The sequence below is a fragment of the Rhinolophus sinicus genome, chromosome 14 (assembly GCF_057876585.1).
Source record: "Rhinolophus sinicus isolate RSI-liver-muscle chromosome 14, RSI-T2T, whole genome shotgun sequence".
Lineage (NCBI taxonomy): Eukaryota > Metazoa > Chordata > Mammalia > Chiroptera > Rhinolophidae > Rhinolophus > Rhinolophus sinicus.
Genome location: NC_142514.1, coordinates 28,463,242 through 28,489,156, shown reverse-complemented (window position 1 = coordinate 28,489,156; position 25,915 = coordinate 28,463,242). Strand labels below are relative to the sequence as shown.

The 25,915-nt window shown below is 52.9% G+C and overlaps 1 protein-coding gene across 4 annotated transcripts in view; it reads right to left on the bottom strand.

The window, feature by feature from the left end:
• The window catches only part of KCNQ4 (potassium voltage-gated channel subfamily Q member 4), a 54,294-nt gene that overhangs the window by 23,965 nt on the left and 4,414 nt on the right, over positions 1-25,915 (bottom strand). The gene's annotated exons all lie outside the window — the stretch shown is intronic.

The window sequence follows — 25,915 nt, the reverse complement described above, 5'->3', positions numbered from 1 at the left end:
GGGAGACTAGGCAGCAAGCTGTGTAGCTGGAGGAGGAGGGAAGCATTATTTGGGAAGAATTATCTGGAAAGCAGATAAAAGAATCAGAGTTCCTTGGAGTTGTGGCTCTGTGCTGGACACCAAATGGAGAAGCCCCCGAGCTCCAGGCTACCAAGCTCACAGACATTTTACAACCTTCTCAACTGCCTTTGATGCAGGGCTGCACCTCAGAGAAGTGGTCATTCAGCTGTGAGCGGTAGGTTGGTCTGGGCTGGCAGTAGGAACAGGCTGGACCAGGGTCCCACAGTCAGGAAACGCCTCCAGGCTCAGACACTCATGAGTGGTGGCCTCAGTCCCTGGCTTAGTTTTAAGGCTGTCTTGAGAGACGTGCCCCAGAGGTCAGCCAGGGGGCCAGGGAAGGTCAGCGGCTGAGGGAGGGATCCCCCTTCCCTATGATCCCAAAGGTGGCAGAAGCATGGCGTCATCTACAGAATTGGGACAATTGCCCCCAGCTTCATGAGCTCTTAAGGAATTAAATAATGAGACAGCTATGGAAGGAAAGGGGATCAGAGAGGACAGATAGGGAGAGAAGGGTGCAGAGAGGGAGAGGGTGTAGGGAGGAGAATCAGGCAGCATGGACCCATGCCATGGAGGCCTGGAACTCCCCTGAGTGCAGTGGGAAGCTGCTGAGTAGCCCAGAACCAGATGTTTAGACATAGAAGGAACATTAGAACCGAATTCCTCTACCACTTCCCTCAACCCCAATTGCACACATGAGGAAACTGAGGCCCAGAGAGGGAAAGGCATTGCCCAAGGTCAGCCAGTATGTCCAGGACAGGTGAGATTAGAGCCAGGGCTCCTAACTTCCCAGTGGATGGGCAGAAGAGAAAGGGTATGAGGAGAGATGCTGGTGGCCTTGGGAGGATGTGAATAGGTGAGGGATGCAGGATGAGAGCTACAGCTGCAGATGCAGCAAAAGGGAATGTGGCTGGACTCCCAGAAGTGCTCCTCTTTGGGGTGGGGGCATGCCCTGAAAGAGATGCCCGAGGGAATGGACTTCTCTGGAAACACTTCCCTTGTGGACTGACCTATAGCTTTCCCCAAATGTCCGCAGACTCTCCCGCCCTGGGACTGCTGATGCTGCATTCTGCCTAAAACACCTCACCGACTTGTACCCTGCGGAGACTGCTCACCCTGCCCCCACACAATGCTCCTGCTCAGAGGATCCCTCTGGGATGCCCATCCCCCACACTCTACTATCCCCTCCCAATGCTGGCCTTTCTGTATGTGGCCCAGGTCGCTTTCTACATGGCTTTATTTGTGTTCATGTGTTGTAGTGGCAGGGGCCTCGGCTGGGAGTCAGAGAGACCTGGGTTTGAATACCAGTCCTGTTGTATGTGTGGCCCTGGGAAAGTCACCTATCTTCTCTGAGCCAGTCTCATCTATAGAGCAGGGGCTGACAGGAGGAAGGACATGGAAAGGGCATGGCTCCACTCTGGCCCACTTACACCTCCTTAAACAGGGGCTCTTGGCCTGCTTGGAGGGCAGGTATAGGGCTGCATCCCAGTACATGCCCCTGGGTAGCGGAGCTAGCTGCCAGATGTCAGTAAAGGGTTTTGAATGAAGGAAGGAGGAGGAGGCCCCCTTGGCCAGTTCCAGTCAAGAGCTAAGTCAGCAAAGACATAAGGTGTGGAGGAGAGTACCAACTTCTCCTGTTCAGTAATTAACCACAGAAAACACAGCAGCCACATCCACTGGGGGACAGGGACTGCCGCTGACACAGGGCTTAGGGGAAGACGGGCCCTCCCTGAGGTCATCTCATCCAGCCCCATCCTCTGGGAAAGGCTGCAGACAATTCCTAATGGGCCTTCACGACAACCCTACACAGAAATCCTTCAGTCCCATTGCCCAGCTGACTTCAGATCCTCAAGTAACTGAGCCACACTAGGGCCTGTCTACTGGGTGTGTCAAAACATTTTATCTCCATATTTTTCTTTCCATGCCAATAATTATTCATCTGCAAATGTCCAGTTCGCAATAGGTTAAGTGAAAAAAGCAGATTATAAAATTTTAATGGCATCGTGATTTCAATTTTTTGTAGATGTTTTTTATATACTACATACCAAGAGTCAGCAGGACTTATCTCTCTCTGGGTGGCAAAGTTAAGACTGATTTGGCTTTTGTTTTTCTGCATTTTCTAGTATTTTTTAGAATAACAAACTAATATAAATTTTAAAATGAATTTCCTTAAAAACACAAACGGGCGATGAAAACACTTTTAATGCTGCTCCCACCCCTTTGCCACAATAGCCTTTGCCGTTTAGCAGGTGTGAGAATGTGACAGCCTCTCCCCGGAGTCTAGCCACATGTCCAACTGCCTACTCAACGTCTCTCCTTGGATGGCTAATGGCTTCTCAAACCAAACGTGTCCAAAACCAAACTCTCAGTTTGTCCTCAAATCTCGCTCCTCTTCAGTCTCCCCTTCTTGGCAATGGCACCACCTTCCATCCCGGAGCTCCGCCGGATAGGGGTACCCTTGACTCTCTTTTTCCGTTAGCTGCCACATCCCACCCCTTAGAAATTCCTATTGGCTCTACCTTCAGAATACATCTCTGAACAGGTCGCAGCTCACCATCCTGACTAAGCCACCACTTTCTTGTCCCTGACTGGTCTCTCTGTCTCCACTCTGGCTCTACTATACACCATTCTCTTGAAAGCAGCCAGAGAGGTCCTCCTATAATGCAAAGCCAGAAACCATCACTTTCCTCAAAACTCTCTATTGACTTCCCATCATGCTTAGAGAGCAAAAGTCTAACCCCTCGGGGTAGCCAGCAAGGCCCTGTGAGATCTGCCCCCCCCTTGAACTTGATGATTTCCCCTCTCACCCCTCCATCACTAGGCTCCAGCATTCTGATGTCCTTGCCATTCCTGGAACACACCAGATGTATTTCCGTCTCCAGGCTTTGCACTTTGCTGTTTTCTCTGCTTATTTATTGCTCCTTGACTCATCCAGCACTCTGTTCAAACATCGCTTCTTTGGAGAGGCTTTCCCCAACCATCCTCTCTCCAAAATAACGGCCCCTCCCCACCCTCTCTCCCCTTACCCTGCTTTATTTATTTATTTTGTCATAGCATGGTTGAAAGACTGAGTAAATAAATAGCAGAAATTCACGTTAAACAAATATCAGGACACCGTGTCACCAAAGCCCCCAGTTTGTATCCACTGAAGAGACTCCCAAAGCTCTCAGCACATCCATCCCTAACCCATCAGTTTCCCCAGCATCCTTCCTGAGAAGGCAGCTCTCCAACCTTCACCAGCTCCATTTGCTATATGCTGTTTAAAAAGCCCCCGAACTTCACCTCCTCCTGCCTTTATGCACTGGCTGGGAGTTTCCTTCCCCTAGATGCTCAATACAGCTGAACAGATATACTTAGTTTATAGAGAACATCTTGTGTTCCAGGCACCTGAATAATTGTCCCCGTCTTCCAAATGAGAAAATGGGGCTTAGGGAGGGACACACTTGCTCAAGATCACACAGTGAATCAATGACAGAGCTGGGGCTGGAAGCACAGCTCAGGTTGACCCCCAAGCTGCCTTGCACTTCCTGAAGGGTCCTCACACTGACACTACTACAGCAGATGTCTGGAACTCAGGGAGGGAGAAGACAGGAAGAAGGAGACCCGAGCTAGGGCCTGGCTGTATCTGCCAGAACCAGATTGTGACTTCATTCATGCAATGAATAAGGACTGTAAGGATTGTCTCTGGCCCTCTCTGGGACCTCAGTTTCTCCCTCTGTACAAGAATAGATGTCTCACAGGAGATTGTTGACTCGGGCCTCTATAATTTCCCCAGTAGAGAGGCCAAACTGGCAACCACTTCCTGGAGCATCTTGGCCTATCATGTCTGGTTGCAATTTGGGGCCCTTGCCCAGCCCAGAAGACAGAGCTGGGACAGATGAGCACTGCCTGGCAGGCTCTCCCTGGCTGGGGCTTATTGTGAGATTTATCACAACCCTTCCTCCCCACCCCCCACCATTCTGTGACTATCCCACTCATTCAGAAAGGCAGCAAGGAATAGGTGAACGGTTTGCTTAGAACTGCGGTCCTCAAACTACAGCGGCATCAGAATCACCTGGAGGGCTTATTAAAATACTGATTTCTGGACCCCACATCGAGAGTGTCTGATTCAGTAAGTGTGAAGTGGGGCCTGAGAACTTGCATTTCTACAGAGTTCCCCTGTGATACTGATGCTGCTTCCCTGGGACCACACTTTGAGAATCACTGGCTTAGCTAATGAGAGGGGTTATGACTGACTCAATTATTAGCTACCACAAGGCTTTTTAAACAACTGTAATCATTGCCTTCCCAGCCCCCATCACCACCACGATGGCCTAGCTCAAATCACTGCTCAGAAGTCACCACCAAACAGGACCCAGGAAAGCCCCCCTGGGGAGGCAGGTCTCATGCCAACATTGGCTTTACCCGATTTGCTCTGTAACCCCATAACTGCCCCTGCTGGCCAAGGATTCCTGTTGGCCAGGTGCTGGGCCAAGCCCTCTACATGCATATTTTTCATCACTTCTCACAATCACCCCATGAGAGCAGTACCGTAATCACCCAAGGTTGACCAATGAGGAAACGGAGGCTCAGAAAGGTATACTATGATGGCTGCACAACTCTGTGAATATACTGAAAACCACTGAACTGTACACTTTAAAAGGGGGGTTGTTTATGGTATGTGAATATCTTCTTAAAGCTGTTATTTAAAAGGAAAAAAAGATAGGAAGAAAGGTATACAAGGTTGTCCAAAGTCATAAGACCGGGACCTGAACCCAGGTCCACCTGGACCACCAAGCTATACTACCTCTCTGGGCCTCAGTTTCCCTGTCTGCAACATGAGGTAGGGGACATCAGTGTTATGACTCTCAAGCAGTGGGGTAGAAGGGAGCGGGTCATCCATGAGCTCAATTCCAGATTCTCTGGGCTATTCCTGGAGGGACACGTGCTTAGAGGCTAGAGAGACGGGGTTATGGTACAGGGGTGAGGGTGTTACAGAGCAGAAAAGAGGTTATTACTTAACCTCTCTGAGCCACATTCACTTAAGAAACATTAATTGCCACCTACACTCAGCCAGGTTTATTGTAAAGCCAGAAATGAATAATCCAGGCCCCCCAAGAAATTAACAAGCATAGCACAGCAGTTGCCTGATGACAAGGGGATGACAATGTGCCCAGGGGCTTGGGGGCAGCCCTAAGATGGCTTTAGCTGAGCCCAAGTGGGGGAATCAATGAAGACTTGTTGAAGGAGGTAACGAGGACAGGGTGGGGGTGCCCCAAGCAGAGAAAGCACGTTGTGCAAGCAACAGAGACACCGGAACCTGCAGACAGCCCAGGGCAGGCAGCAGTTCTGGATGGTGGGGGTTGGAAGGGAAGGGGCAGTGGGGACACCAGAGAGGGCCAGATCCAGGGCCCTGGAGTGGCGCCCTCAGGCCTAATGAACGTTGTCCTAAAAGCAATGGGGAGCCATCGTAGAGTTTTAAGAGAGGGAATGACATGGTCTGATTTGTGCTTCAGACAGTGTCGAGTGTGGCTTAGAGGAGGTGAGACTGATGAGGAAAAGCAAGTAGACGACTCCACAATAATTCAGAGTATAGAGAGATGACGGTGGTGGCACTAAAGAGAAGTGGATGGCCTGGAGAAAGTTCCAGGAAGTAGGACTCCATGATTAATTGGAAATGGGGACAATGCAGGAGAATGGCTCATATTTCTGGTGCGGGCACTGGATGGATGAAGTTGCGATGAGTAAGCTGTGATAGGAGACCCCAGTGGAGGAGCAAATGTGCGGGGTGATGAGTTCCATTTTGGACATGTTGAGATAGAGAGGGCTGAGGAACACGGGGCATGAAGAGAGACCTGAGCTGGAAATGCAGATTTGGAGGGCATCAGGATAGAAGTGGTGACTGAGGCCATGGGAGAAGCTGAAACCATCCAGAAAACATGTGGCAAATTTAGAGGAAGGCTCAATGGAACCCCAGAGGAGCAGAGGGAGGACAGAGCCTCCACTCAGGCTGGGAAGGAGCAGCCAGCGACATGGGAGGGAAATCAGAAGAGAGAGGCGCCAGGCCAAGCGAAGAAAGTGTTTCTAGAAGGAGGGAGTGGACAACAGTGTCAAATGCTGCCAAGAGGTCAAGTGAGATAAGGCCTGAAAAATGTTCGTTGGATTTGGTGACAAGTTGGTCACTGGGTACCTTGGCAAGGGCAGCCTTGGAGGGAGGGAAGGAGTGGAGCAGGCCCAATGGGATGAGGAAGGGAGAGAGGTGGTGAGGAAGTAGAGACAGTGAGTGCAGGTAGAACTATTTTAAGAAGTTTGACGCAAAGAGTAGAGGCTGAGATCAGTAGCTGGAGAAGAATACAGAGCGTGGGGAATTTTTTTTTTTTTTTAAAAAAGACGAGAGAAGGGGAGTGGAAGAAGTCAGGTGAGAGGGAGCAGTTGAAGATGTCGGAGAGAGAGGGAGCGATCAATGAATGAAGTACCCAGGGGCAGCAGGGAGGCTGGGATCCAGAGCAGGAGCAGGGCTGGTGCTGAGCAGAAAAGACCTGGCCGGCTTCCATGGTGACAGGTGGGAAGGGGAGAGACTAGGTGGGAGAGGAAGGTGGGGGATGGGGGAAGCCCAGAGAGCTCCCACGGGGGTTTGACTTCCTCTATGAAGAAGAGGCCAGGTCCACCTCTCAGAGGTGGGGAGCATGATTGGGGGAAGGGAGTGTGAAGAGATGGAGGAGGTTTGAAATAGCTGGAGTGAAGGATTGGAGAGGATGCTGACCAGGCCCTTGGGGACACAGGCCCATTATCCCCAACAGTGAAAATGGGAGAAAAGATCCAGAACACCACAGGTGCTTGAAACATGCTCTTCTTGTTCGGTTTGGTTTGGGATTTGATGTTTTTGTTTTTAAGCACTGATGATCCTGAGGGCGGAAGCAGCCTGTGTGGGATAAGGGGACACCCCCCACCACACCAGGGCAAAGTAAATACAGATCTAGGCCCTGCCCCTTCCTTCCTCCGGAGCCTCCTTTCTTCCTTCCCTCTCTCCAGTGTCCCTCCTTCCAGACAGTCCTGCCAGTGTCTGCTGCCTGCTTGGCCACCAGCGGGCTCCCTCATTTCTTTTTCTGGCCTTGGTTATATGTGACCCCTCAGACCAGGACCAATCTGTCCCCATTCAGCCAAGTTTCCTGGAGGGCAGAGGGCAGAGGCCATGACCCTCACCACCTTTCAGCGGAAAAAGGTCTCTTAAGCCACAAACAAGAGCTGATACTGCAGAAGGGACTTCAGCTAGACCCAAGAGGCAGGGGGGTACAGTGTGGCCTGGGGGTGCCCAGGATCCCCTGGGAAGAACAGGCTCTTACTTTCTCTTGCAGGGGGATAAAGGGGAGGGGCAGTCAGCCAACCCTCAGAGCGAGGCTCTTTCCAAGAATCCTCAGGGGCTGGGACGAGAAGTTTCCCCTGATCCAGCGATTCTAAATATGGCAAAGGGAGCAAAAGCACGTGACCCAGGGCCCCACACCAGGGCTGCTGCGCAGCCGCTGCTTCTCTGGGCCAGAGGCTGGTGCTGGGGCTCAGGGTAAGAGATGAGGTGTCAATGGAGCCTCAGTTTCCCTGTCTGAAACATGCAGGTGGGGGACAATTCAATAAGGGCTGAAGTCCCTTCAGCCCTATCACTCTCCTGCAGTGGAGTGGCAGGGAGAGGGCTGGCCCTCAGCTCAGTCCCAGATTCTTTGAGGATGTCCCTGGAGGGACAACAGCCGCCAGCACATAGTACAAACTATGAAAAAAATGCCCCCTCTTGGAGGACCAATTAGAAAACGGCATTCTCGTTAGCCTGAAAAATTATAAAAAGCTGACCCCTCTAGATGGCCCCAGTAGAAACAGGCCTCCCGTACTCTGGGCTGACCCAGCCCTGAGCACAAGCTGGATTTCAGTGCCACCGGCATCGTCTCAGCTAGGCCCCTCTGCAGTGCAAAAGATGCACAAGGACATGGGGAGCCCGGGGATCACCCTGACAGCCACTGCAGCTCTGGAAGGGCCAACTCTATGTGGTACCACATGGTTCCATGCCCTTCTCCCGGCCGCCACTGATTGCTCTGCAGCTAGAGACGGACCCAAGAAAGGTCCCGCACTGTTGGGCTGAGCCAGTCGGAATGTCTTTCTCAGGAATGGAACTAAGAGCCACAGAGGAAAGTTGGCGGAGGTGCAGAGAAGTGGAGATGAGACTGCTGCTCCAGAATCTCATCCCCCCTCTAGGCCATGAAGCCCAGATGTCCAGGCCATGATGCTACACAAGTCTTCCCTTTCCTTTCAGTACGTGTCCTTCACCTCCACATGACAATTTGTCTTGACCTAGTGTGAATGGTCTTGGTCCCACTAGGCTATGGTAGGTGGTGTCTTCTGGACAAGGTGTTTAATGAGTCATAGCCTGGTTCTCGCCCACCTAGACCTGCTCTGATACCTCCTACTTGTTCACACTGCTTCCCTCTGACCTGCCCGCCATGGTGCACCAGGTAAGTGGGCTGAGCAGGACAGCAACAGGAGCCAAGGGTGGGAACCAAGCGGAGCAAGGACCAGCCGTCTGCTCGGGGCTGGCCAGGCAGCGCTGACGCCTCAAATAAACAGAACATGGGCCTCCCAAGCAGCAAAATAAGAGCAACCTAAAGAATGGAATACACTCAGCCTGAGTTTTAGAAACTTAAACAAGATAGCCAATGGAAACTGTCCCCCGGTTCCATCTGAGCAGCTCCATGTGGGTTTGGGTGACTCAGTTTTACATGCTGAGTGTGGCATAAGATTTCATTTGAACAAAGAGCTTTGTTGCTTTTTAAAAAAGGGCAAAATCCACCAACTTGCAGGATCCAGCCCAACCAAGCTCCTTAGCATGGTTGCAAGGAAGATCCTTACCCACCCTGCCACCTCACTCTGCCCCACTCAGTGCCCAACCTGGCACTCGGTACTCCATTGTTATAGCGCGGTTCCCCCACAACAGCAAGCAGGGCCTTTTCTCCCTTCCCCACCTTTGCTCATGCTGCCCTTCCCCCAGCCCCACTGGGACAGGTAGGAGCCTCCACCTGGCATTCGTTCATGTCCCCTTCCCATCTCTATGCTCACCTCTATTATGGCATTTGCCTGCCTCCTCCTACAGACCAAGAGCTGGTTGAGGCCTTGTCCCTTTCACCTTGAATACCCTGTGCCCCACTCAGAATGGGTGCTGGGTAACAGTTTGCTGAGAGAGGGGACGACCTCAGCACTGGATCTCTCTGACTGGCACGACCCACCTTCCCCAGTGTATGTCACCCTGCTGGCGGGATTATGAGGGAACCCAGGCATCACCCAGCCCAGAGACACAGAGCATTCACTCAGTGACTCACTCATTCATTTATTCCGGAAGCATTTGCTGAATGCTCACCATGGGCCGGGCACAAAGACAGACAGCGTCCCTCCCTTCATGGAGCTTCCATCTCGTGGGGGGAGATGGGTAATAAGCAAACAAAGGTTCAGAATGTGAACGAAAAAGAGTCTATGCAATAAACCTCACAAGCTCAGGGTGGCCACATGGCAGGCGTGATAAACTCAGTGACCAAAAGTAACCACACAGGATTTTCTGATCACAAATTCCTAACTGGGCAGGTCATAGCGGGTAGTCACATCCCAGGCCTATAGCTTTCTGAGCAAAGGTCATTATTTACCTTATGAGCTCTGCCTGTTACTCTTATGCATCTAGGATAACATACCTTTGCAATGTCAGAGTAATTTTCTTTATCTCAAAGGCACAACCACCAGCACCAGAGCACAAGACCACAAGAGCACGAGACCACAGAACCCCTCATTGTTATGTTGTTGCCCACATACCATCTCTATTTACTGTAAATTATTAACAATCCTGTACCTACCATTGTAAAAGAAGTCTGTTTCTTCATTTTGCCTTTTATCCATTCCTAGAGATTTCCCGGCTTTGCTTTCTCTTGCCTCATTAATCTACCACCAATGGATTTCATGCACCTTCCTTAGGTCTTCTCCTTTCATTCTAACATATAAAATAAGCTGCAAAACCATTATTCTCTGGAGCATTTGAGATCTTGCTCCCCGGCATGTCATCAGTTTGGCTCAAATAAACTCATAAAAATTCTCTACAGGTTTGGACATTTCTTACGTTGACAACAATGTCAGATGATGATGGAGAAAAATGAAGTGGGGAAAGGGGACAAGGAACATTGGTATGGAAGTTGGACGTAGGCTATTTTATAGAGAGTGGTCAGGGCAAGAGGACAAGCAGCTTTGAGAAGGTGACATTTGAGCAGAGATCTGAAGAAAATGAGGGAGTGAGCTATGCGGACATCTGGGAGAAGAGGGAAAAGCAAGTGCAAGAGATCTGAGGCAGAGGGTGCCTGGTATGTTCCAGAACCATCAAGAAAGAAGTGCTCCCAGAGCGAGTGAGCTAGGGAAGAATGAGAGGCTGTGAGGGCGGAGAGGCAGTGGAAGTGGGAAGCAGACAATCTACTGGCTATTGCGAGAATTTGGGCTTTTACTACAAGTGAAGTTTTGAGCAAGGAGTAACATGATCTGGCATGCTTGCAAAAGATCATATAGGCTATTGAGCGAAGAATAAACCATGGTGCAGAGAGGAGCTGGGGGTGGGGGGCAATGGCCTTTGCCCTATGTGAGCAGGGAAGCTAATGGTATAATCCAAGCAAGAGATGATGGGGATTTGTAAGAGGGGAAAGTGGAGGTGGCAAGAGGTAATCAGATACTGATTATATTTTGGCACTGAAAGATCCCTTAGGGTCAATCAATCCTCTTATAGATGGGAAACTGAGTTCCAGAGAGGAGCATGACCTACCTGTGATCAGAGGCAGAGCAGGGCCTAGCACCAAGATTTCCCAGTTCCTACGATGAAATGTTCTTTTGATTTCTCTTCCTTCTGTAGAAGGACCCAGGCACCTGGCCCTCACCCCCACCTCGACAATTCCCTCATTCTGGCATCACGCTGGGCCAGCCCTCGCCCTTCCTGCTGTATGTGACAGAGTGGCACTGGGTTCAAGGAATGCCCAGGCCTCCAGCTAATTGAGCCTGGCAGAGGTCAGGGTCACCTCTAAGGAACCTTCTGTCCTCTGAATCAGCAGAACCTGTGCAAAGTGGGGAGGGAGGAGGGAGAGAAAAGTCCAAAACAGGGAAAGAGCTTAGTCCCTGCCACTTGGTTCTCAGCACTCCCAGAGCAGAGAGGGCACCAAGAGCTGACACGGTGGAACCGGAGCTTGTGGGAGGCCAGGCCCCCTGGGGAGTATAGGCCCCAAGACTGAGCTCAGCCTGCGAGTCCTGCAGACTCAGCCATTGAGGATCCCACTCAGTGGGAAGTTTAGGGGCCATGATAAGGGAGGGGTGTTTCAGTGCCTTTGCAGCATGCAAACTCGCAGGCCACACCTGGCGCAGTTGGTTACAGCTGCCCTGAGAACCTTGCGTCCCATGGGAAACCCAAGTCCAGGACCAGCCAGACTGAATCCAGCAGCACTAACTCCAATAAGCCCTTTCAGCTGGGAAAGGCTTACTGTGTGAACTTGGGCCAGGAGTGCAACTTCTCTGGGCCTGTTCCACAGCCAAGGTGGAAGGAAGCTGAAAGCTGGAAGCATATTCGCAGACCCTCTCAGTTTCTTCAGCCTTTAAGAGGAGAGGCTGCCCAGCCTGAGGTTCCAGCTGATTCAGAGTCCTCTAAAGGCAGCAGTCTGCTCGGTGACTCTGAGAGAGGTGTCAGGGTTGGGGGCAGCCCAAGGGGAGGTAAGGAATGTGGACAAAGCTAGGAACCTGCACCAGCGGGCTACGTATCTAGCCTGACTCTGCCACCACTCAGCTGAGCTGGGAAACTATCTCTGAGTCTCAGTTTACTCCTCAGTGAGAGAAAGGGGTTAGTAAGGAGGGCCCTACTTGTCCCTGATCCCTCTGGGACTGGTGATTTCAGCTTCCCAAATGGGAAGTGAGGCCCCAGGAAGCTCCTGAAACTGCCAGTCCTGAGGGACTTCTAGAGGAGGGTCTTTTACATTTCATTTGCGTGGTCCTTGTGGGTATAGAAAGTCTAGAGGGACCTCCTTCTACCTCCAAAGCTTCCCTAGAATTGAATATATAAACAATAGCAAGGTGGAGTCAGGGTAGACCAGAGAAGAACTCCCAATAGCTCATTAACCACAGAAAGGTGCTGGAGGTCGGGGAAGGGGAAAAATCGCATCTCTGGTCCTGATGCCCTGCAGAGCCCTGCATGTTTCAGAGCCAAAAGAACGAACGGGCTTGAATTCAGTTCTGACCCTGACCCCTGTCAGGCTCAATAATTCAGCCTTGGCTGTGTGACCTTGAGCAAGTGAACTGTCCCTCTCTGGGACTCAGTTGCTCCATCTATGGAATGGTGCCAACGATCCCTGGAAGCAGGGGTCTGGCTGGGGGAGGGGGGAACGCCCCGCTGAGGGGTTAGGGCAAGGCTTGGGTTCACTTGGGGACACACAGGAGGTTGACACCAGGCGGGGCTCCTCAGAGAGGGAGGGGTTCCTGGGGAGGAGGGCTCCTGGAGGACTCCTGCCCCCACCCCCCGCAGGGCCCTCTGCCCGCTTCCCTACAGCGGCCCCTTCCTCTCCCGCAGAGGCGCTGCGGCTCGGCCCTGCGGGGTCCGCCGGGCTAGCCCCGCTGTCTTGGCACGGGGAGGAGCAAACTGCAAGGGAGGGGCACGACTGGCAGCAGGACATAGTGGTGGGCAGGGCTCCGAGCCTGGGAAGGGCGGGGATTAGGCGACACTGGGCACCGCACGCCGGAGGGGCCGGGGCGGTGCTGCGGCTCCAGTTACCTCCCTGAGGCCTCCCCCGCCCGGCCGGCTTCTTTTTCCGTTTCCAAATTAACAATTGAAAACGCGGCGGCCTGAAAGGCGAGCAGCGGGCCAAGCGGAAAGTGTGAAGGTGCCGCCGCGTACCCGTGGACGTGGGAGGAGAAGGGGGTTAGACACCCTAACTGCCCCGGGCTCCCAACCCACCAATGCCGGGTGCGAGGACTGAGCACCCCAGGACCCTGGGGTGCCAAGCCCCCTAACTCGGATCCTGGCCTGATCCGGCCCCCGATACTGCCCTGGCCAGTGTCGCGGGACCCAGTGCCGAGGCTCGGGGTGGTGCCAGCCCCCAAGGGGGTTGGGAGGGCACTAAGACTGGGTTACAACTACTCTCGAGGCTGAGTGCCCAGGAGAGGCAGGTGCCAGGCAGCACCCTCATAGCACCCTCCTTAAGGGCTTCAGAGTCGGGTAGGTTCGTGTGTGACCTCAAGCCAGTCATTTCACCTTACTGAGACTCAATTTCCTCATCTGGAAAATGGGGAGGGAAGATAATCCACTATACAGAGCTGCTTGTGGGGAATAAATTAAATGAGAAGAGGCATGAGGTTGACCCACAGTGAACACAATGGATAGCAGCTATTATTATCTTATGTTGATGATGATGATACTGTGTCCCTGGCACCCCTCCACCTCCAGCCACAGTCCAAGGAACTGTCCATCAATGGGCAATAATGGAGCTGCCTGGTCTTTCCCCTCACTGCCTCAGGACCTCCCCAAAACACCACTTGATAGACAAAGAAACTGAAGCCAGGAAGGTCCTTGTAAGGGGCTCCAGATCACGTGAGTGAAAAGAACTAGGGCCTGAGCCCAGGTGCTGACCCACAGGCCTCTTGTTATGGAGACAGTTGTTCCCTGGAGTTGGAGCGCTGGGCATTGGAACCCCCTCCTCGGGGTCCTAAGAGATGGGTGCCAATACCAGGGCAGCTGGAACAAGTGCGTGGGTAATGGGGAACAGTCCCCACTCCCAGGCATTCAGGGGCACGGACCAGAGAGCCAAAGAGTGGACACCACCTGGCCCCGGCCCCCCATAATGTAAATTCCATAAATGCAGCAACTTTATCTTGCTCACCACTGTCTCTCCCACACCTGGAGCAGCACTTGGTGCATTGTAGGTTTTCAATAGATATTTGTTCGGTGGATGGATGAATCAATGAATGAGCAGGTCCCCTTTATACAATTGTGACCTCCCAATCCACCACCTATGTGGACTGCTTCGGGATGCTGTGCCTCTCTCCCCAGCCTGGAGACCCAGGGCAGTGGGAAGGCGGGAGAAGGAAACAAGGACCAAGAAAGAGTGAAGGAGAAGGAAGCAGAACAGGTTCCAGAAGACAGAGTTGAGATCACCTCTTTCTTCCTAGCCCCTATTTCCCACTCCTGTCTGGCAAAGGACTCATTCCACTCCCCTTCCCTCCAACCACCTTTTCACTGACCACCACATTCCAGTTCCACTCCCATCCCCACCTCCACTCCACTTTCCTTGCATTCTGAGTGCCCCACCCCCTTTACAATCTGACAATGGCTTCTCATGGTTTACAATCTAAAGCCCAAGCTCTTCAGCCCAGAGCATGAGGCTGCACCCACAGTAAGCATCAGCCACGCCGCACCCCTTCATACCCTGTACATTTCCACTCTGGTGACTTTTGCACTCTCTCCTGTCCTTGCACTTTCCCTCTTCTCCTCCAGAATCCCTGATCTGCTTTGGGGAAAGTGTGTCCCCAGCCCCTGGCTGAGATTCCTGGGCCTCTCTGGGCATCCAGGCCCCCCTTGTGGTGAGGCTGTTCCTATCTCTGTCCACCCCCAGCCCCACCTTATTAGGATCCATCCACCAAGGGCAAGGTCAGTTCTGACTCCCCCACACTCCCCAGGCTGGCTCAATAGATGCTCAGACGGTATCTGGGAGGGAACAGGAAGACCCAGGCTGCCAGGGCCTTGAGCATCAGTGAGTCAGGATTTTCCCACTGTCCTGTGAACCTCAAGAGTTCTGAGAAAGGGCATCTTGGGTGGGTAGAGGGATAGCCGATGCAAGCCCACCCCAAATACTGGCAGGGCTGAGAAAGAGTACAAATGGAGACCCATATATCATAAGTCTAAATATTTAAAAGTTTAAATCAAGCTAACAAGCTGTTAAATAAAATATGTTCTATCCTTCCTGACACATATACCTTCGTAAGGATCTAGAAGACCAGGTTTGAATTTAAAACCCTGGATTCTTTGGAGCCCCATGCTGGAATTTGGTAGGGAGGGATAGCTAGTTCCTGTTACCCTCCAGTCTGCAGCCCATGGTATGTCCTCTTCTCTTCCCACACGGGGCTCGTCCGTCACGAAGAGAGGCCTTAGGTACACTCCTGTGGCTGCCCTGGCCTGCTTTTCCAGGCTCCATCTACACTGGCTGCAAACAGCTGCCCGTGGGCCTTTGAGTGCTCATACAACAGTGACTCTTGGGATGGCGAATCAGGAAAGGGGCCTGTGCAAGCCCTGGAAGCAGGGATGGGAATTTGGCCAGGGAACTCCAGGGTTACCTGGAATGTGTGCTTGAATAAGGAGGGCTGTGTGCAGGCTCTGGGGTATGTGGTATTGGGGGGCACATACAGGCTGAGCAGGCAGATTTCTGGGCCCTCATCCGGGACTCCACCCAGAACGGCCCTGCTTTAATCTGTTTTATATACTGTGCTCCTGTGTTACGTTTCATTTAAAGAACCAGATATTCTGCTTAAAACAGTTTGCAAAGCGTTAATCTAGACCCTTCCCCTCCTACTGAACACAGGGGAAGCTGAGGTTACGGGGTGCCAGGGACCACAGTCACTAAGCACATGACAGCAAATCCAGGGCTCAGGCTGGGGCTCCTGCCCAGGCCGTGGCCTCCACGCACACATTTCTGATCAGGAGGCCAGTGGCTCCAATGCACAGGACACTGGGAGGTAGTGAGTGCTCAGTCCGGAGCAGGCCTGCTGCCGGAGCCTCCTACCTTGACAGGGGGCTGGACCCTCAACTCAGGTTGTTGAGGACCCAGCTCAGGAGTGGACTGAGAGGCCAGAGCAGGCCCGAGAAGGAGAGGGAGTCCTGGTATAAATAACTGTGGGGGGCCGGGATGTTTGGGCCGTCTCCTGGGCTACGGCTGTGTTTACTGCCTAGAGAGGAGGGGCAGGGCCCACACATTTGCCTCCCTGACTTGTAGCCAAATTTCTCCTGGAAGGGGTGGCCCAAGATTAGCCCCAAACACTCCAACTCTGCACCCTATCAGATCTGCCCCCTAACCCTGCCCCAACATGGCCCCTAAACCTCCCTGACATTGCCCCCATCTTTCAGCCCCAAATGCTGCATAGCATTGCATCCCATCAGCTCCAAATGGCCCAGTATTCACCCCCATTAAGTCCCTCTGCTCAAATCGTGGGAGGGTGGGGAGTATGAGGAGGGCAGGGGAAGGTCCTAAGCAGGGGAGCTGGGTGTGTGCCAGGGATCTGAGCTGGGGCCACTGGGCACAGGGGCAGGAACAAACCTCTCCCACGGCCCTGGCCAAGACAGAGGAAGGCCGCAGCCCCCGGATTAGGAAAGTGCAAATCCCTCTCCTAGCCTGGTGTCCACCCCATGCCTGTCATGTGCAGGGTGTTAGATGACCAGACCCCATCCTTGGTCATACCACAGCCAGCTCCTCTCCCCAGCCAGCCAAGCCAAGAGAGAAAAAAACCCTCCATGCAGGAGGGCAAGTGGAAAGGTCCTTTTCCCCACGGGGCAGCAGCTGCAGCCTGGCATGAGTACTGAGACAGGGGTTGATGTAAGTTCAGTTCCAGTCTGCAGGCCAAGTTGCACACATACATGCACGCATGCACACACACACATGAACACACTGCTCAGCTGACTGATGGGTCTTGCTTGGGACTTCAGCTGATTTTCACTGAGAGCAAAGGCTCAAAATTGAGGCTTTGTCCATCAAGGGTCCTAGACAGGTGCCTGGATACCTGGGCTCCAGCCCCATATCAGCTACATCTTAGCTGAATGAACTTAGGCAAGTCTTTTCTCCTTTCTGAGCCTCAGTGTAAAATAGTGTCATAATATCTTTCTCCAGGGTTATGAGAATTCAGTGGGATTTACTGAGCAAACATTAATTAAACCCCACACTGGGCCAGGTATGCCTGAAAGTGCTTTGCGGACTATCAAATGGGAAGTGGATGCCCTTCCCAGTAGGAGGTAGCATTTTGGACCCAGAGGCTGAGGCTTAGAGATGTGAAGACACCTGCCCAAAACCACCCAGAGGGGACCAGAGCCACCAGCCACCAGATTTTACTGTTGTTTATTGTTGGGGACAAATGAGACTCTTGTTCAGAGCCCGGGCTCCATGCCCTGTTCTGGGCCTCAGTTTCCCCATCAGTTGGATGAAAGTGAGAACAGTGATTTCCACAACCTATTGAGCTGTGAGAAAGGGAGGGGGAGGGGAGCTGGAGCAGGCTGTCACCTGGGCTCTGCCTCTTTCTCCAAGACACCCCACCATTAGCTAGGCCAAATCCCTGGGCGCTCTCATGAGGTGGTTCTAAGGCCACTCTTCTGGGACCGTCATAGACCCCAAACCCATATGCCTAGAGCCCCTTTGCCGGCAGCCTCGGGGCCTGCACCTACCCCCTCTGCTTCCAAGGCCTCCTTTAGCTCAGCCACACACACCTTCCTCCAGGCCAAGCTTTGCATAAGCAGCTGTACTTTCCCTACAGGCAAAGTCCTAGGGCTCCAGGCCAGGTCCAGCCAGGCCCTGGCAGGGTTAGCGGGCAGCTCCAGAGGAGCCGCTCAGGGGGCTAGGCATGAAGGGAAGGCAGAGGTAAGAAAAGACCAAGTGAATGGCATCCCCAGGGCTTCCTGCCAGAATCTCCCCCTACCATCCTCCTTGCCAGACCCAGACCCAGAAGGTGTTTGTAAAATACCAATCTGCCTATGGCTGTCCCATGTTCAGTTCCTTCTTCTGATCTTGGTCTCCTCCAGGAGTCGCTGCTCCTCAGCCTGGCATTCTCAGCCTGGCCTTGCCCATGTCCCAGCCTCTTCTCTGCACACCTCCTGCCCTCTCTAGGCTCCCACTCTCCTGACTTCTCGCAGTTCTTTGCAAACGCCATGTTCAGCTTCACCTCTGGGCTAGCTCAGGCTGGTCCCTCTGCCTGGAATGCTGTTCCCTGCTCATTTTTGCCTTGTCAACTTCTACTTCTACTTATCTCTCAGGTCTCAACTTAAACTTTTCTCCAGGAAGCCTTCCTGGCGATGCCCAGTTTGGGGCTGGGTTTGGCCCCTCTATGCTGGGCTCCCACAGGACTCCATGGTGCCTAAACAACTGCCGAATTCCTGGCCCATCTCCACCAGGGAGCAGGGGAGGGTCTGATTCACTCCTCTGTCCCTAGTATCTGGAATAGGGCCTGGTCCCAAGGGACTACAAGCAAAGGCTTCCCAAATGAGAGCGAGAAAGGAGTGAGTCCTCAGTGTTAAACTGGGGTGCAGGACAGGACCTTGAACTTAGAGCCTCAACTGGTTCTCATAGCCTCCCAGCAGGCAGTCTCAGCAGGGCGAGTTAGGCATAGTGTTAATATGTCAGGGAAGGCCACAACCCCAGAGCTGGATTTCTGGGCTATGAATCCCAGCCCTACTACCTAAACCCAGGCAAGTTACTCAACCTGTCTGTGCCTTGGCCCCCTCATCTGAAAATGGGCATATGATAGTATCTCATTGGGTTGATGAGAGGAAAAAGTGAGAGAAGTCATGGCAAGTTCTTGGAGTAGTGTCTAGCACAGTGTAAGGGCTTAATAAGTATTTGCTATCATTATCTTTATTATTATTGAGTCACAGAAGGAGGGGGAGGCTGAGACTCAGAGAGGGAGGTAACTGCTGGAAGCCACCCAGCAGGAAAGTATCTCTTGACTTCTACCCCACCCACACCCCCACATACACCATGAGTACTCCCACCCTCCCTGCCACTGCAACTCTGCAAATCTGCTCCGGCCCTCTCACACCAGATTCCTTGCACACTCAGGCCCTCTCACACCAGATTCCTTGCACACTCAGGCCCTCTCACACCAGATTCCTTGCACACTCAGGCCCTCTCACACCAGATTCCTTGCACACTCAGGCCCTCTCACACCAGATTCCTTGCACACTCAGGCCCTCTCACACCAGATTCCTTGCACACTCAGGCCCTCTCACACCAGATTCCTTGCACACTCAGGCCCTCTCACACCACGGATTCCTTGCACACTCAGGCTGAAATTCCCTTTCTGCTGGGCATTCACCACGTACTGGCTGTATGAAAGCTTCTGTGTCCTCTTTGATACAATGGTATAATGATAGTGCCTACCTCCTAAGGTCCTTGGAAGGATTAAATGAGGTAGCATGTGGAGAACACTTGGCACAATACCTGTATAGATTAGGCCATGAATCTTATTACTATATGAGAACTCTGTTAGAACGCAGAGCCTGGCTCCCGTAAGTGCATGGTTGTCATAGAGTTCCCCAGGCCTCCAGCCTGTCTGGGGCTCCTGAGGAAAGAACTGCCCGTCTGGTCGATTTGCTCTTACAGGGCCCACATACCACCCCTCCACCCCTGCAATGTGCCTTCCTCAGGGCTCAAATCAGTGCAGGCTAGGATGAGATGAGGGGCCCAGGATCCAAGAGTAGAGGGAGATAAGAATAGTAAAAGCACAACAAGCCCGCTGGTCTTCACAGCACTTTGTAGTTTAGGAAGCACTTGATGCGGGAGGCAGCAGGGTGAGGTGGGTGGGTAGAAATGATAATGCTCATTCTACATAGACAGAAGTTAGAGCCTCAGAGAGGTCAAGTCACCTGCCTGGGGTCACACAGCCTTTAGGAAGCAGAGGAGGGAACCAAACCCCAGCCTTCTAACTCCTGGTCCAGTGCTCCTTTAACTGAGGGGTGAGCACTGATTCTGGCTGACCCTACTGCCCCACACTCCAATCTTGGCAAGAGTCCTGGGCTGACCCTCACTGCACTCCAGGTCAGGCAGGCCCTGAGGCCCAGGACGAGTAGACAGTGGACACTGACCGCTCCTCCATCCCGCTGATCCTTCTAATCCTACCCAGACTCCCCCCACTCTCGCCCGAGAGCTCAGGAGGGAGGAGGCAGGATGGCGCCCAGACTCAGGGATTTCACGCACCGATAATATTTTAAAAAACACTTTGGGACAGCGTAAGGTTGTCAACTTTTAATTTTGCCAAGTAAGGGCATTTAAGAAAAAATTCCCAGCCCCATCATTTTGGAAAAGAAAGGACATAATCTCAGACTAAAAGACAGTCTTTTAAATGGAATAAATTTAGCTTTATGAAAAAGTCATCATGCTGTCCTTATTTCCCTCGGTTTTGCCTTAGGCCACTGAAAACCGTCATGGGTCTGCTGAGGTGTCTGAGAACCGTTTGGAGCTAGGGCTTGGGAGCCAGACGGACATGGATTCGAATCCTGACTCCACCACGGACAAGCTGTGTCATTTCATGCACATTATTTCCCCTCTCTGAGCCTCAGTTTCCTATCTGTGAAATGAGAACAATAATAGTGCCTGCCCCTGCCATACTGGGAGAACTAAATGTCTGCAGAGGGCAAGCTCATGGGAAAAGATCAGACAAACTCTGCTTCCCAGCCTGGTGTCTCCCTGTCCTGCAATTGCCTATGGCTCCCCATTGCCCACAGGGAAGCCTGAGGGTCAAGGACCTGTCCTCAGGGTCCTGGACACACCAGACTCTGCAGACCCTGGGGCGAAGAGTCCCACCTGAAAGCCTTTGCTCTAGCTGCTGCCTGGAGTGCACCCAGGACAAAAACCATGAGAACTGCCAGCTCAGTGCCTGCACACAGAGGACCTAGGGGCCCTTTCTCCAATTTCTCTCTAGTTGGCAAACATTCTCATCCTTCAACCCACCCTCAGCACCACTTAATTTCCTGGCCCAGCAAACATTCTCTAATTACCAGCCAAGTGCCAAGCACTGTGCTCGCCCCCCACCACCCAGACCTCACAGTCTGATGAGGAAGAGTGCAGAAGAACACCAGTGCTGGGTGACCAGAGCCTGGAGGACTCTGAAGGGCTCCACGTCGAACCTGGGATGGGAGTGGGCAGGGAGTGATTCCAAGAAGAGGTGATGCTCAAACTGGGATTTGAAGGATGAACAGGAGTTCGTTAGATGACAGGGTGGGTGGGAGAGGCAGGAGTTTGAGGCAAAAGGAAAAGCACTCAGAGCATTAAACAGCACATTTGGGGACACCACAAGTTGTTTCTTAGATGAGGAGCAAAAGACAAGCTTGAGGGAAAGGGGTTCCTGACTTGGGCACTGGGGGTCGGGGAGTCACTATGGAAGGGGAAGAAGGGAGGGCTGGAGGGAGATACTGAGTTTGAGGAAGTGAGTGCAGAGGCGCAGCAGCTACACAGGAAGCTCGGGGAGAAAACTGCAGAGGGGAGGCTGTCATCACAAAGGAGACCCCCAATGTCACAGCAGTGTCTGAGACACCCCCCCATGGAAACTGTGCACAGAGAGGAAGAACCAGGACACAGCCCTGAGGAGTCCCAACATTCAAGTGGCAGAAAGAGGAAGCTGAGCTGCTCACAACCAAAACAGAAAAACCAAAGAGGCAGCTGACAGGAGTCAAGGGAAGGGAATGTTTGAGAAGACGGAGCCCAACAGGCAGTGCCTTGGCAGCCTCCCAGGGAGCCACATTCTGGGTTTGAGTCCCACCTCTATAACTTATTAGCTGTGTTGACCTTGGTCCTTAATTCCCCTATCTGTAAAATAGGGCTAATTTATTTTTTAACAAAAAAGGAGGCTGAAGGACACACGGGGAGGGGCTGACACACTCTTTAGGCCTTCATGGCATCCCCAGACTGCGCCTCCCTCCCACTGCTGGGCCATGGGCCACACTCTCCTCCCCCATCCTCGGTCTCTCCCAGCAGACTGCCACCAATCCGCAGAGGTCAGAGAACTGGATGAGTGAATGACATCAGGGGCTGCTCTTTCCTTTTGAGATCAGGATGGGAGGCAGCTTTCCTGGGTTCTCAGCTACTCCAACACCACTCCCATCTATTGAGGAGGGGAGATGGAGAAGCCCACTGTGTGCTGTCCTTGGGCAACCAGGTCCTTTTTCCTGGCCTCAGTTTTCCAATCTGTGAAATGAAGCCATGGATCTGCTTCAGCTCTGAGGCCCTTTTGGCTCTGATGCTCTGTGGCAAGACGAATCGAAAAAGGGTGAGGGTAGAGAGGCCTATTGCGGACCTGCTGGGGCTGCCCCAGGGGAGGAGGTCCTACAGGGGTCTGGGTCCCCATTGTGCCCAGGGACTGGTCCCTCTGAAAGAGGGTGGCAGCCAGGCCAAGGAAGGCAGGAGCAGAGGCACCCGGGATTGTGCTGACAAAGCTGTTCCTTCTCCCCTCCTTTTCTCCCTACCCCCTCCCCTCCCAGGGGACAGCCGAGCCCAGCAAAAAATAAACCCAAAGACGGTGACCTGGACAGGCCTAAGGCTCCCAGGGAGGAGCGGCACGAAGGAAGTGTGGAGGAAAGGCAGCCAGTGTCCACCCCCACCTCCCAAAAGCCAAGTGCACCTGATTTGATCACTCTCCCTCCCAGGCTCGATCTACTCTCCATCCTTCATATTGTGAGGGAAGGGTGCCACTTGCTTGATAGGGACAATGATTGGAGTAAATCTTATCCAGCCCAGCTAGACGTGGGTCCCCAAGGTTTGGAAAGAGTACCCCAGGGAATCTCACTCTATCTCCTGGCTATTGGGCAGTCCTTCCTGCTGTCTGACCTCCATCCCTTTTGCTTCAATTATGGTCCATTTATTTCCAACAAGCTTTCCCCTTGTCCCACCAGCCTGGCCTAGATGTCTGAGGAGTCACAGAAGAAAGTATCCCCAGATTTCCCTGCAGAGATTAGGGTTGGCCCAAGGACCCCATTCCATCCACTGTTGCTTAAATCTCCAAGAGGAAGGGAAGAGGGAAGGAATCGCTGCGCTCCAGGCTCCCTTTGCCTCCCTCCCTCCCTCAGGCGCTGCCCACGGATTACCAGCCCAATTAGTCTGCTGCCTGGGGCTGCCCCTCCTTCCTCACCCCCCAGGTGCCAATCCTCAGGGCACTCAGATCCTGCCCTAGGGACAGAGTTGCCCAAAAAGCCTGGAGTCTTAGGGGGCTTTGTGGAGGCCCCAGAGATCTGACCAGCACCCTCTCCCAGCCCCTCAGAGCTGGGGAACGGGGGCAGGCAGACCCCTGGGTGCCCTTCTAAATATTGCCCGCTCTTCTGAGGGACCCACAGAGAAGGTGCTGGAAGAAAAACTCCCCAGCCCCCAACCCTACAAAAGTCAAGGCCCTGAGATAGTATCTCCTCCCATTCATGCAGAGCACTTCTGTGCCAAGCAGCCCTGAGTGGCCCAACCGCTTCTCTAGCCCCATTTTACAGAGGGAGATATTGAGGCTGGGGACTAGGGTGGAGTGGGGGTAGGCACTTTTTCAGTAAGTGTTGGGATTGCGATCTCTAAATCTCCTTTGGGATTCCCTGTCCCCATTCCCCAGGATGATACGCTCAGGAGAGAGTAGACGATCGCCCTCCTCTCCCAGGGGTTCTTGGCTTGCCTCTGAGCACCATGGCTCCACTTCTATCTCCCTGGAGCCAGGCTAGCTGCACACAGTTTGACAAGGAGGCCCACACCTCGGCCATACAGTGACACTCGCACATACACCCTCCTCGCCGTAAACACACAGACATGCTGACACCTACACCCAGACCTCTCTTCAAGTCCTTGACAGAGGAGGCAGGAAAGGCCAGTGGTCCTGGCAGGCTCAGCAGCAGCCTCGCCTGCCCTCCCATCCCTCTCCAGTGCAGGCTGCAGGCACGGTCCACCTCCCTCTGCCTCCCCAGGCAAAGCACACAGTTGACGCTCTTTAACTTATTTGTCACATGAAAGAAGGAATTAATAAGGTCCTAGGGCCCCAGGAGTCCTGGGGCCACCATTCATTGGCTGTGTGACCTTGGGCAAGTGAGTGACAACCCTTCACTGGCCTCACTTTCCTCAAGTGTGAAATGAGGGTAATAATGGTGCCCGGCTGATATAATGGCTGTGAGGGTTAAACAAGAGCCTGAAAGTAAGAGGCTCGGCATAGGCATGGCACAGCCTAGATGCTCCTCAGAAATCCACACAGACACATCCTTGGGCTCCCCGGGACAGCCGCTCACCCCATAACACAGGGAAGCTCCTGCTTTCTCCTGGCATGCCCAGACACACTCACTCACTGCGCTGAGCCAAGGACACCAGTCAAACCTCTCCCCGGTGAGGAGAATGGCAATAATCACAACACTATGATAACAGTGGTGATGACGATGATGGTGAACGTTTGTGCCCTGCATGGTGTCAGATGTTGCAACTCATTCAGCCCTGACAATCCTAGAAGCAGCTATGATTATTATGAGAAAACTGAAGCTCAGAGAGATTAAATAATTTGCCCAAGGACACATAACTGCTAAGGGTAGAACCAGAAATGAACTCCAATCTGTCAGACTTGGACCCCATGCTCTTACCCCCCAGTGGGACAGCCTCTGGAGAAATAACAAATCTCCCTCTTCCTCCAGCCCCAGCGCCACAGCTCCTCCGGTTAATGAGGGCTGCCCAGGGCAGACATGCAGAATTCCCTGCTGGGCCAAAGACCCACATCAGTGCAGGGAAGGAAGAGGGGTGAGAAAACCTCCAGCCAGGGATGTTCCCTGCAGGGCCTCCCTCTGGGGGTGGGGACTGAGGCAGGGGCTGGGCCTTGGGGGCTTGCGGAGCCTTTCTCTTTCCCTGCTTCCCAAGCAGTTTCAGTTCCCTTGACTGGTTCAAAGAACCTTAAATTAAATCATCCACTCAAAGTGCTGCCATAAGCCTGAGAATAATCACCTCTTGAAACAATTCTGGCTCCAACATTCTGAGAATAGAGCCTTCTGCAGCAATGGGGATTGAAGTCAGACATTCAGCAGCACTTCCTCAATGGAAGGAATAAATGTACTATGGAGTTGGGGTACGGTAACTGACAATGAGAGATCTAACCTGCTCCTGTGACCCCAAAGGAGAACTCAGAAAGAGGGAGCAAAGGAGCATCAGGGGGAGGGAGAGGGCTAGAACGCTGGCAGGATGGTCTCTCCACTTGCCCCCTTCTTATGTAAGACCAAACAAAAGGATGGGGTTTGGGTCACACTCCAAGATTTTCCCCATCACAAAGCCAAGTTCTTGGAGCATCAGTCTTCTCTATTGGCTGGGGTGAGGAAAAATATTATCTAAACATTTAGATATGATCTTGGAGGCAGAAGGCCTGGGTTCCTGGCAGTTCTACCACTGACTTGCCAGGTGTGACCTTAGCCGAGTATCTGCCCCTTTCTGTGCCTTGGTGTACCCACCAGTCCACCACAGGGCTGGACAGAAAGACCTCAGAGGGCCCTTCAGGAGGAGCGAAGGCAAGCAAAGTTCTCGGAAGCCTGCTACGCCACTCCTACATGGTCTGAGGCCGCCCTCCAAGGTGGATGCACAACACACAGACCCATAAGGGCAGCCCTGCTGTATGGACAGGTGAGCGAACACTCAAGGAAGGGGACGACTGTATGCTGTTGTCCTGCCCCAGGCCCAGGTGTGTGTCTGTGAAGTCAATGAGAGCAGTTGCGCATTTGATTTCTTTTCGTTGGATGTATGTCACCTGTGCCTTTGTGACACCCACGGGCATGTGTGTCCAGGTTGCAGTGAGTATGTGCATGAGACACACAGACGGGCGTGTAGCAGGGATATGCGTGTGTGCAAAGCCATGTACAGCAACGATGTGACTGCATTGGGTGAGACTGGGCAGTTTCCATTCAGTTCCACAAAATCCGGCCACGGCCCACCTCCTGCTGCCTGTATGCTGGGTGCTGGGAACAGAGACAAATGACACAGGAGTACTGTTCCTGAGGAGCTTGGGGATAGGGTGCTGCTGAAGCTGAGGTGCAAGAGAAAGACAGCGCCGAGTCAGACCCAGCTCCCAGCTGTGGCTCCTCCACGCTCACTGGGTGACCTCTCTTGAGCCTCAG